Source organism: Squalius cephalus (assembly GCF_949319135.1).
Source record: "Squalius cephalus genome assembly, chromosome: 1".
In the NCBI taxonomy this organism is placed as follows: Eukaryota; Metazoa; Chordata; class Actinopteri; order Cypriniformes; family Leuciscidae; genus Squalius; species Squalius cephalus.
The window spans coordinates 20,369,194-20,382,096 of NC_137122.1; the positions used below are offsets into that span (position 1 = coordinate 20,369,194).

Genomic DNA, 12,903 nt, shown 5'->3' on the forward strand with positions numbered 1-12,903 from the left:
AAATGTTATGTGGAAGTATTTAAAACAAGTGTGTTACAACTAGCCCTGCATTAGGTTGTGCCCCGCTCTCCCCTATGTTTATTTCTGTAAATGTTTTTAATTTAACCATTATTTATAATTGGAAGAGTTTGCATTTATATTCTGCTATCAGTTGGTATAAAACCAAACTCAGTTACTGATACATTTTTTATTTAGGCAGATCAGCTCCTCCCACTACAGTCACATCATCAGTGAAGCTCCTCCCACATCAATCACGTTAGGCTTGTTCGATTTCATGCAGCTCTGCGCAGACCGATCGGCGGCTGACTTGAAGCAGTGCATGCCGGTTAGAAATTTTGTCCGACTTGATGCAGTGCCGACGCCACGTTGTGCCATCAAAGTACCGCGAGAGCGATTTGAGAGTAGCCGGAGAACTCAGCCAGCGCAGCTTCTCAAGAGCGGCTGCACGAGGGCTGATGACGACACAGCTGTTCTACGATTGACCGGATTCACCGCATGACATCGATCACGTGTGTTTCGTGTTTATTCGAACACCTTTAGTTCCTCTAAAGCTCACAAATCAGTTTTTTTATAATAGTAAACACTCTTTTCATGTAGTTGCGATGTTATTTTGTGTCATGTTTATCCAATTAAAACTGATTAAAAAACGTAGACTCCACTTCATTGATAGTAGCTTATGTTGAACTTTATTCTTGTTCAAACAGACGCTGTAGCGGTCACTTCGGGAACCAGAAAGTGTCCGACTTCACGTCTCCGTTTGTTGCTCCTCCCCGCCTGCACGCGGCTACTCTCGCCGATCGGTTATATCCAGCCGCAGCCGATGTCGAACACACCTATCATCAGTGAGGCTCCTCCCACTGTAATTACATAATCAGTTAAGCTCCTCTTACATCAATTCTCCAATAAATGTTGTAAATTCCCATCAGCTACAAGTGAAGACGAGCATCAGACCCAGCCAACACGTTTATGTGGGGCCCATATGGGTTACAAATGGGCGACAGGGGTACAGAGTGGGCATGGGCTCAAAATGGGCTTCTTATCTGGGGCCCATATGGGTTACAAATGGGCTACAGGGGTACAGAGTGGACATGGGCTCAAAAGGGGCTTCTTATCTGGGGCCCATATGGGTTACAAATGGGCTACAGGGGTACAGATGGACATGGGATCAAAAGGGGCTTCTTATCTGGGGCCCATATGGGTTACAAATGGGCTACAGGGGTACAGATGGACATGGGATCAAAAGGGGCTTCTTATCTGGGGCCCATATGGGTTACAAATGGGCTACAGGGGTACAGATGGACACGGGATCAAAAGGGGCTTCTTATCTGGGGCCCATATGGGTTACAAATGGGCTACAGGGGTACAGATGGACATGGGATCAAAAGGGGCTTCTTATCTGGGGCCCATATGGGTTACAAATGGGCTACAGGGGTACAGATGGACATGGGCTCAAAAGGGGCTTCTTATCTGGGGCCCATATGGGTTACAAATGGGCTACAGGGGTACAGAGTGGACATGGGCTCAAAATGGGCTTCTTATCTGGGGCCCATATGGGTTACAAATGGGCTACAGGGGTACAGATGGACATGGGCTCAAAAGGGGCTTCTTATCTGGGGCCCATATGGGTTACAAATGGGCTACAGGGGTACAGATGGACATGGGCTCAAAAGGGGCTTCTTATCTGGGGCCCACTTGGGTCAACTAAGTAGGTCCAACATGGGCAAACCCAGATGGGCTCCCTATGTGAGACCTAGTCAGTTCACTAATGGGAAATGAGTAGGCTACATACCCAGCCAGCACATGACCGACCTTCAACGTTGAAATATGGTTGAAATAATGTCAGTTTGTTGTTGAAAAAGATTAACAAAAACCATTCTAAATCAACGTTGACATTTTTACAAGATCCCCAGCCAACACATGTGGGGCCCAAACGGGCTGCAAATGGGCTGATATCCGGGGCTCACCTGGGCTACCCAACTGGGAACCCAGCTAATTTTGGTTTTGTTGGCCACGGATTCACGCGCAAACATTTACATCACGTTTCCCAGCTCAACGTGGATTCATCCGCAGACACCAGAGGACAATCTGGACAGAGCTTGCCCCAGCTAACACACCCATGTGGGGCCCAAACGGGCTGCAAATGGGCTGATATCCGGGGCCCACATGGGCTACCCAACTGGGAACCCAGCTAATTTTGGCCGCGGTTTCCGTGGTGGCCCCACATGTGTTAGCCCAGATGGGTTGATGATGGGCTCTTGATGGGCTCCATATCGGGCCCATGTGGGTAACCTAGGTAGCACCCATTTAGGGCCTACAGGAGTCTGCCCAGATGGGTTGATGATGGGCTCTTGATGGGCTCCATATCGGGCCCATGTGGGTAACCTAGGTAGCACCCATTTAGGGCCTACAGGAGTCTGCCCACATGGGTTGATGATGGGACCCATATAGGTCTTATCTAGGGCTCTTATGGGCCACAACGGGTATATATATGGGCTACCATATTTGTCTGTTTGGGTTACCTTATTTTACAGTAAACCCCTAAATACAATCATTACATGTAATCCACTAAACTATACTAAAATGTTAAAGGTATTCAATGAATAGAAACCAGTAGTTCACTTTTAAAGTTACTTTATTAAGCAAGTACAAGTATCACAAAACAAGAAAAGAAAAAAGTAAAAGATTTAAAACACTTCTAAATCAGCGTTGACATTTTTACAAGATCTGTACGTTGAAACAACATACAGCAGAAATATCTGCCTTTCAACATTATTGTGACAATTAATTAGCATTTCATAATTTTTTTTGATATAACAGCTCTTCAGTATATGTTAAAATATAATTATCATTATTAACAATAATAGTTTCAAACCTTTTGCCTTATGTGATTTTGTTTGAATTTACAATTTTGTCTGCTTGCCTAACCGTTTACATTGCATTATTACATTTGTATTCATACACTGTCATGTCATTTGACTAATTAATTAAATAATAATACAGACTGCAAATAAAACTCAATACACCGCTATGTTAACTGTTATTAAACTATTGTTATTGGTTGTTTCGCCGTTTTACTTTGAGCATGATTGGTTAATCTGTCTGTCTTCCAGGAAACTGTCCAATGAGAATGTGCGCGGCTCTGTGCGGCTCAGTCACCGACCGAGAGTAACGGACGTATTTTCAAATTTAAAATAGGCGAGCACTGAGCAGCAGCTGAGCTGCTGCTTGCATTGATTAGCCTACTCGGTCAGACCTGGATTATTTTATATCTGCCTGTTGAATTCTTAAATTTTGAGCGAATTTAAGTTGATATCAATGAAGAACAAAAGCTGGAATGTGAACAGAGGAAGGGTTCGTACGTGGTCTGTAAAAATACTGGCGATATCAGGTAAGAAAACATTTTTCAGTCCTTATAGCAGTCAGTTAAATTAACGTTAACGTTTATGGACATGAGAAACGTTAACAGTCATAGGCTTAATGCAACCTTATACGTTCAATAAGTTATCTCTGTGTGTGTTTTTGTACTGCTGTAGCAATATAAGCACGTATTTCAATGTAATTTAGTACCATCTGACATTGCTGTGTTTTGTTGTTGGTAACGTTGTGTGTTTAATGTCAGCTAACGTTAGTTTAAAAACGCATGAGAGGTAAAAAAGCGTTGGAATGAGTAAAGTGATAAAACAGTCATTTATTCCTTAGAAGTATGTTTACATAACCTCTTCAAACACTGATAACAGTATTGGAAATATATTTGTTTACATTTTTTTTTTTTTTTTTTTTTTTTTGTGTGTGCTTCCCTTGCAATGATACACATTTCTGATGGGATTGCCATGCTTAAAGTTTATGTTTACATTTTTAATCATCATGTAACAACTAACAGTCTCAAAGATGACATTACTAGGGCTGGATTTATTGGATGGGATGCACGCTACAATGTTCCATTCATTCATCAACTGAAAACAGGTTGACTAATCGATTCTTGGGATTTAAGAATTGATATTGTTTCGTAAAAATGAGAATCAAATAAAATCGAGAAATCAATATTTTTTACCCAGCCCTTGACATTACTCAGTTCATGTAGTGTGAATGTTATAATGGCAAACGGTTTTTTTTTTTTTTTAAATTTAAGATTGTTTGAAGGAATGATATAAGAAAATACTGCTTTTTAAGGACTTTTCATTGAATAATTTCTTCTTTCCCCCTCTTCAGATTCGCCAAGGACCAGCTGATTACTGGCAATTTGGTGGAGGATTATTCTTTAGCTGCTACATTGCACTATCACTTCTGGTACAGATTCATTGGCCTTTTGTGTTATTTTTTATTTTACTTGATTTAATAAATTACTTTTAATTAGTCGCCTACAATGTATGGTTAGGATTCTGAATTAAAACAGTGTAATGTTTCTCCACAAATATTATCAGAAATATACGGAGCCCCCAGGGGTCAGGCAAATTGTTGAAACAATATAAACCTGCATTGAAAGATATAGGCCTAATTCAAAGAGCAACAGACCACAACCCTCTCAGCTCAACACCACAATTTGTTGATTTCTTCATCTGTTTTAAAGATGAAATCATGACCTTATCATTATAGTAATCGTAACTGACACATGGGAGTAATATTAATTTTTTTACAATTCCATGTTGGGGCTCTGAAGAATTGCTTGTGTGAATACATAAAATGTGTTTTAGAATGGATAGTGTTGTATACTTTGTTTTCTACCCGACTAATTGAACTGTAAAGTGAAAATCTTGTACATGACTTATTTTGTATTGAGTTTTTCTTGCTTTTATTTATACAGGATAGTACAGACAGCAGGCAAGAAGTGAAGAGGAAGTGATGGCATCAGGAGCAGCACAACCAAAAGCTTGTGACCCCATGGAAGTTGTCCGAGTGCGTGGAAGAACAAGTGTAAGTGCAGAAGCCGATCTTAGGATGTAGTGGAGGAAGTGTATATGAAGAAGATATAAAGGAGCCAACTTGTTTAGTTTTTAAAATTGAACTAAGAGCCAGTGCAAATGTTGTAAAACAGGAGAAATATGTTCTGTAACATAACATTAGAGCGAGTAGACTTTGTAAAGTTGCTACTACTTACATGTCAAGTGATAAGCAATATTTGAGTTGGATGAATGATGGGCAAATATTTGGTTTTCTAACTTGTCCTGGGAACCCTCAGTACTGCACACCCACTTCAGATCTTGCAGTTTCTATAAATGAGCTAATGTGATGAATCCGGTATATTAGATGAGGGAAACGTACAAAGTCTGCATCTGAAAACTTAGGCAGCTGACTCATTGCCTCGCTGCCCTATCAGGCAACGACTTAGCAGGCAGCGTTTACACACTAAGGTGCCTCACAAAACCGATTTAGTTTAGTTTTTATTTATTTGAGCAGTAACCATTCTGATTTCAGACAGACTTATGAGGCAGCATAACGGTTTAATGATCTTCAACACTAATTATTTTTTAGAAATTACTTCAAAGTGGTAAAAGTTGGTCAAAATGTACATTTTGTGCTTCCAATATGTGCAGTGCAGGGGGTGTTCCAGGACAGGTTTGCAAACCCCTTATCTAGATACACTTGATGTGGGGCACCAAAAGGCTAACCTGACACATCTGATTGAACTGTGAAAAGGAATTAAAAAAGTGGCATAATGGTTGACTGATTTATTTTCTCTTTTCAAAGGGCCGTTGGGAGAGCGACAACAGAGGAGTGAGAAGCTGCACGGTTATTGTTTTGTTTGTGAAATGGTTAATTTTTCAGATATGCATATATAACGTGTGCATATATATATATATATTACTTTTTTCTTTTCTTGTTTTGTGATACTTGTACTTGCTTAATAAAGTAACTTTAAAAGTGAACTACTGGTTTCTGTTCATTGAATACCTTTAACATTTTAGTATAGTTTAGTGGATTACATGTAATGATTGTATTTAGGGGTTTACTGTAAAATAAGGTAACCCAAACAGACAAATATGGTAGCCCATATATATACCCGTTGTGGCCCATAAGAGCCCTAGATAAGACCTATCTGGGTCCCATCATCAACCCATCTGGGCAGATTCCTGTAGGCCCTAAATGGGTGCTACCTAGGTTACCCATATGGGCCATATATGGAGCCCATCAAGAGCCCATCATCAACCCATCTGGGCAGACTCCTGTATGCCCTAAATGGGTGCTACCTAGGTTACCCACATGGGCCCGATATGGAGCCCATCAAGAGCCCATCATCAACCCATGTGTGCAGACTCCTGTAGGCCCTAAATGGGTGCTACCTAGGTTACCCATATGGGCCAGATATGGAGCCCATCAAGAGCCCATCATCAACCCATGTGTGCAGACTCCTGTAGGCCCTAAATGGGTGCTACCTAGGTTACCCATATGGGCCAGATATGGAGCCCATCAAGAGCCCATCATCAACCCATCTGGGCAGACTCCTGTATGCCCTAAATGGGTGCTACCTAGGTTACCCACATGGGCCCGATATGGAGCCCATCAAGAGCCCATCATCAACCCATGTGTGCAGACTCCTGTAGGCCCTAAATGGGTGCTACCTAGGTTACCCATATGGGCCCGATATGGAGCCCATCAAGAGCCCATCATCAACCCATGTGTGCAGACTCCTGTAGGCCCTAAATGGGTGCTACCTAGGTTACCCATATGGGCCCGATATGGAGCCCATCAAGAGCCCATCATCAACCCATGTGTGCAGACTCCTGTAGGCCCTAAATGGGTGCTACCTAGGTTACCCATATGGGCCCGATATGGAGCCCTTCAAGAGCCCATCATCAACCCATGTGTGCAGACTCCTGTAGGCCCTAAATGGGTGCTACCTAGGTTACCCATGTGGGCCCGATATGGAGCCCATCAAGAGCCCATCATCAACCCATGTGTGCAGACTCCTGTAGGCCCTAAATGGGTGCTACCTAGGTTACCCATATGGGCCCGATATGGAGCCCATCATCAACCCATGTGTGCAGACTCCTGTAGGCCCTAAATGGGTGCTACCTAGGTTACCCATATGGGCCCGATATGGAGCCCATCATCAACCCATGTGGGCAGACTCCTGTAGGCCCTAAATGGGTGCTACCTAGGTTACCCATATGGGCCCGATATGGAGCCCATCAAGAGCCCATCATCAACCTATCTGGGCTAACACATGTGGGACCACCACGGAAACCGCGGCCCAAATTAGCTGGGTTCCCAGTTGGGTAGCCCAGGTGGGCCCCGGATATCAGCCCATTTGCAGCCCGTTTGGGCCCCACATGGGTGTGTTGGCTGGGTGATATTAATTTTGAACTCGTTCTTCATTGTTTTTTATCAGAACGTCTAGTTTCTCCTCTACTTCTACTCTTCCATGGAAATGCAAGATATACTTTAATGAAACTGGACACTTCTCTTCTTGTTTTGAGGTGCTTTGGCTCTTATATAAGTCAGTAAAGAGAGAGATCTGTCTCATTCAATTTCTTTTTAACTTATTGTCTGTATTTGCTTCATGTAATTGATTAAACTCTTTACTCATTTTATTAATATTATTGTCCATTTTTATTTTCTGCTGATTCTGCTTTTATTTCTGAAAGCCATGAAGCATTGTTTACTATTGTAACTAGCAGAGTATTCATTTAGTTTGTTTGTTAAATATAAGGCGATCTAGTGCTGAAATGTGTTGTTTTTTTAAATCAAGTGATCAAAGTGCCCGTTGCGATCAGTGGCGCTGATACTGTGTTCTCTTGCGCACAGTCTTCACTCGGACACACGCTTCAATCCATTGTGCAGACTCTCTATTCGTTCCGGTGAAATTACAAAACAAAATGCACACAAACGTGTCCTTGCCTGATATACAACCACTGATAAACATATTTTTTATAAAAAAATAAAAAATAGAGAATTTTTTTGTTGTTTTGATGATACTGAATGTCAAGGCAAAAGTCCAAGTTTGAGATCTATGAGGGGAATTGATGGGAATCGATCTCAAGTGTTGCTGCTGCCATTTTATCTCTACTATTTTCACATATTTGGCAGATCAGATTTGTTAGTTACTTTACATTATTAAAATATACTGGAACAGATACTGATACTTTACATTGAAACTATAATGAGCCATGTGAAGTATTTTAAATCTGTACATAAATGGTATTAAAGATAAATGTGAATACAATTTGATACTGGAAACATTAAATACTAGTTTGGGGAGCTCTTTATTTTTTAAAGGTTTTAGTATCCTTGTCAATTTCTGCACATACAAAATGGTTACATGTTAATGATGATCTAATTTATTGCAATGAACAGTTAGTATAAAATCAGACTATATTTAGATTCATATGGACATATGCTGCTGTAGTGGTTGATGAAGATGAGTGCCATTAGTGTTTGTTTTTGTGTTATTGTTTTTTTTTTTATACGTGTCAGATGGTGAGAACAGTATTGTCTTAGGCTACTATAAGCCTAGCAGTTTTATTTGTCATGTATCCTGACTCAAATAATGTGTTTCTAACAGCAAACACCCAGAATAAAGTGAGATGATCTGCTGATGATCCTGAATGGCTTGTTGAATGAGTGATGATAGTCTGAGGCTCATCAATATTAACAGATCTGCTGAAAACACTCTTTATTTCATGACAATAGTTCCTGTTTTCACCTCATTTATTATGCTGATGTCTTCAGATCTCCTGTAAATTGACACTTAAAGCTCATTTCATTGGTGTGAACAGACTGAGAGTAATTGTTGGCTATGTACGTTTATTTCTGTCTTTATGCTTTTAACTGTTTTTCTTACCATTATATTTGGAAGAATTTAAATTATTTATATTATATTATTTATTTATTTATATTATTTTCTTTATTTCTAGATACTTGCATTTTAATGAAGAAGCAGAATAATGTTAGGATTAGCATTACAAATAATTAATGAATTGGCATTCAGTTTCAGTGATACGATGAATAGATAGACAGGCATAAATGCTTAGAAGTGTAATTTATTATAAAAACAAACTCAGTAATTTATATATTTGATTTTGGGCAGATCAGCTCCTCCCACAATGCAATCACATCATCAGCGAAGCTCCTCCCACAGTAGTCACGTGGTCATTGAAACTCCTCCCACTGCAATTGCCCAATAAATGCTGGAATATTCCCGTCAGCTACAAATGAAGACGAGCATCAGAGCATCAGGAAGAGCTGAAATCTGCAAAGACTGAGTTTATTAAAGAGGACAGTGAGAACATGAGTGATCCAGAACCCTGCAGAATGAAACACACTGAAGATCCTGAAGAACAAAGAGGTTGGTGTTTATTCTTCATTCATTCATGATGCTGAAGAACATTCATGTTAGAAACATTCAAGCACTTTATCACATTTAGATAAACAGTTAAACTATCGAATATGAACTGCATTTTCAACAATGGTCAGTAAAGGGATGTAGTCAAGTCAAACCCTGGGACCCAATAATAGACTTTTGTCCACTGTAGTATTTTAGTGAATTTCTCTGTCATCATACATGTCACATGGCACAACCTGGGTGTCCTGTAAAGAGCACATTCAGGACTTTTCAGAGATAACAAATGTTTGGAGGTTTCACCATGAAACAACTTCTCCTTGGTCTTTAAAAATGTCTGACATTAATTTAGTGATCAAATGTAGCATTCTTATGGAAATATGATAATATATTGTAATTATAATTTAAATTGGGCTACTTTTCAAATTGTATTTCATAAACCAACATCTCAGGAAAATGTTAAGGGGTTTCAAATAAAAAAATGACTTTCTGTCACAGAACAGGGCGTTGATTTCATACATGTCCACTGTAGAGCACACACTTAAATCATGTTTATCAGGCATTTTGGGAGACACAACAAGTGAATATGGAAATAAATTATACATCAATATTCCTATGAAATATTAGATATTATTATTAAAATGTTGCAAATTATTACTCCAATTATTACACTTCTTTTTTCATTAAATGTTGCTCCAAGAACACATTAATGTGCAAATTAGATACAGTGTATATTGCATTGAATGGGAATATTAATTTATGGCCATTTTACCCACATATTGCATAAAGTAAAATGGTGTATCAATTCATTCCGTTATATCTTTCATAACATAGTTGAGAATCATCTTTATACAAATTTTGTTTAAAAAAAAATTCTGAAACCCCATTTATTGGTGATTGAAAAAATAATCCCATTGTTTTTGCCTATACATATAATTTCATGTCATTTTATTTTTTAAACAACTTAGTCCTGGCGTCCACTACAGAGGACATAGCATAATGTATGAATAAAATATTATGTTTCAAAAATGTTTTTTTTTTTTTTGTTTTTTTTTTTTTTTTACCATTTGTTTATTGTGCTCTAAACAGTGTGATGACATGACAAAAACTAAATTCAAAAACTTTTTTTTTTCCCTGGGTCTCAGGATAATTTTAGCTCTGGTTTATGGTTCACATTTTTTTGCAACCATGTTGGAATATACCAAATGTTTTATGAATTATGAATTCCAAAAAACAAATGAATTACCCAAATGTTGGATATTTCTCAGTAAAGTGTATTTATGATGTATTTACAGCGTAACTTTCTGTAATTATAGTGTACCTTTAAAGTGCTTACGTGTAAGAATAAGGGAACAATGTGTACATTTTTGGGAATAAAGGAGGAACAACCAGGAGAATTGACATTATTTATACTGTAAGTATTTTAGAACTTTTTAGAATCTAAAGCGATACCAATAATTCTAATCAATTCAACACTAAAGTCAGTCTAGACTTTCAGTATGTGAAGTTTCTACGGACACTTTAAACTTGGACTACAACGCACGGAAATTCACTTGATCTTGGGTTTGAATGGAAGTAAGTGGAACAAAAACAGTCTAGTGTGACCGGCCCTCAGGTATTAAAGTCTTTAGTAAAATAAATACAGAAATACACAAATTCATTTATTATGTTTTAAACGTTTTGGAAATTGGAAGATCAATGTACCTCATTCATAGAAGGTTTCAGAGATAATTTATAAAAAGGCATCAAAATTATCATAATATTTAATAGCAGTTGTCTATTACATTACTTATGTCCTCACTTCTTATTCCTCTCTTAGAATTATTTTGATGTACTGAAAATGAAAATGAATTTCTTTCATGTCAGACCTGATGGAAGAGAGCAAGGAGAGTGAAGAACTGAGTGAAGTGGAGGAGGAACATCATGTCAAACCTGGAGAAAAACCTTTGAGTTGCTTAAAGACTAAACAGACATTTTTAAAGAAAAGAAGAGCCAAGAAATCTTTCACCTGCACTCAGTGTGGGAAGAGCTACACAATCAAACATAGTCTTGAGCGCCACTTGATAGTTCATACTGGAGAGAAGCCGTTCTCATGTGATCAGTGTGAGAAGAGGTTTCCATACAGAGAAAGTCTTAAGCTTCACATGAAGATCCACACTGGAGAGAAGCCATTCACATGTGATCAATGCGGGACGAGTTTCACATTCAAACATAATCTTGATGCTCACATGAGGATCCACACCGGAGAGAAGCCATTCACGTGTGATCAATGCGGGATGAGCTTCACACAAAAACAATGTCTTAATCTTCACATGATGATCCACACTGGAGAAAAGCCGCATGCATGCGATCAGTGCGGGAAGAGTTACAGAAATTCAGCACAAGAGTCACATGAGAGTTCATACTGGAGAGAAGCTGTATGCATGCAATCAGTGTGAGAAGAGTTACACACAATCAGCACACCTTAAGAGTCACATGATGATCCACACTGGAGAGAAGCCGTTCACATGTGATCAGTGCGGCAAAACATTTTGTAGGGCATCAGACCTGAAGACACACCTGACAGTTCATACAGTTCTGTGTGTGGAAAGAGTTTCTCACTGCTGACATATTTACATGTACATCAGAAAATTCATACTGGTGTGAGAGAGCACATGTGCTTTGAGTGTGAGAAGACTTTTATAACAGCGGGCTGTTTAAAAAAACACCAGAGGATCCACACTGGAGAAAAACCTTACAAGTGTTCACACTGTGACAAGAGATTCAGTCAGTCTGCAAATCTGAAAAGACACGAGAGGATCCACAGCGTAGAGAAGCCGCACACGTGTGATCAGTGTGGAAAGAGTTTTGCTTTCAAACACTACCTGGAGAAACACATGAAGATCCATGCAGTGGAGAAACCACTTAGGCTGCGTTTACACTGCAAGTCTTAATGCACAGATCAGATGTTTTGACCATATCTCTTTTTTCTTTTTTTTTTGTCCACCTTTTTACATTCACTATATTTGTAATTCACAAAATTTGCAATAAGGTTTCATTTGTTAACATTAGTTGAAATATTAGCTCACAATGAACAATATATTTCTTACATAATTTTATCTTTGGTAAAGTTAGTTAATACAAATACAGTTTTGTTCATTGTTTAATACACAGTTTTTCATTTATCATCAGTATTTCAGGGAGTTTTACTGTCCTCTATAGCGGAAAACACAAACACACACTTCATTCATTCTTTTTATGACTCTTGATTCATTGTTCTTTTTTTTTCTGACAGAAATATCAAAGTGAATAAAGTGTATTGAACAAACACTCTTATGATTGTAGCCATGTTTCCCTAAGCTTCTCTGTGTTTTTTTTGTTTTTTTTTCAGTAGATGTGTTCAGCTTGAGCTCATGCGATTCATATGATAATGTCTTGTTTTACAGTGGTAAATTTGACACCCTTACCTTATTTTTTAGTATTCTCTGGTTAGTCGAATCTGACATAAATTATAAGCACTTTAACATACTGTACATACAGTTGGACAGAAGATTTCTCTGTGGTCTGTTCTGGCTGAATGACTTAAAATAAATGCCCGGGAGGCAGACTTTGTTAGAAAATATAAGTCAGTTTATTGATTATAAAGT

At 38.7% G+C, this 12,903-nt stretch overlaps 1 long non-coding RNA gene across 1 annotated transcript; it reads left to right on the forward strand.

The window, feature by feature from the left end:
* Positions 1-4,224: 4,224 nt before the first annotated feature.
* LOC307164981 lies at positions 4,225-5,786 on the forward strand. The gene is made up of 3 exons (XR_013822371.1): positions 4,225-4,287; positions 4,802-4,911; positions 5,686-5,786. It is a non-coding gene; the product is annotated as an uncharacterized lncRNA (long non-coding RNA).
* The last annotated feature ends 7,117 nt before the right edge of the window (positions 5,787-12,903 follow it).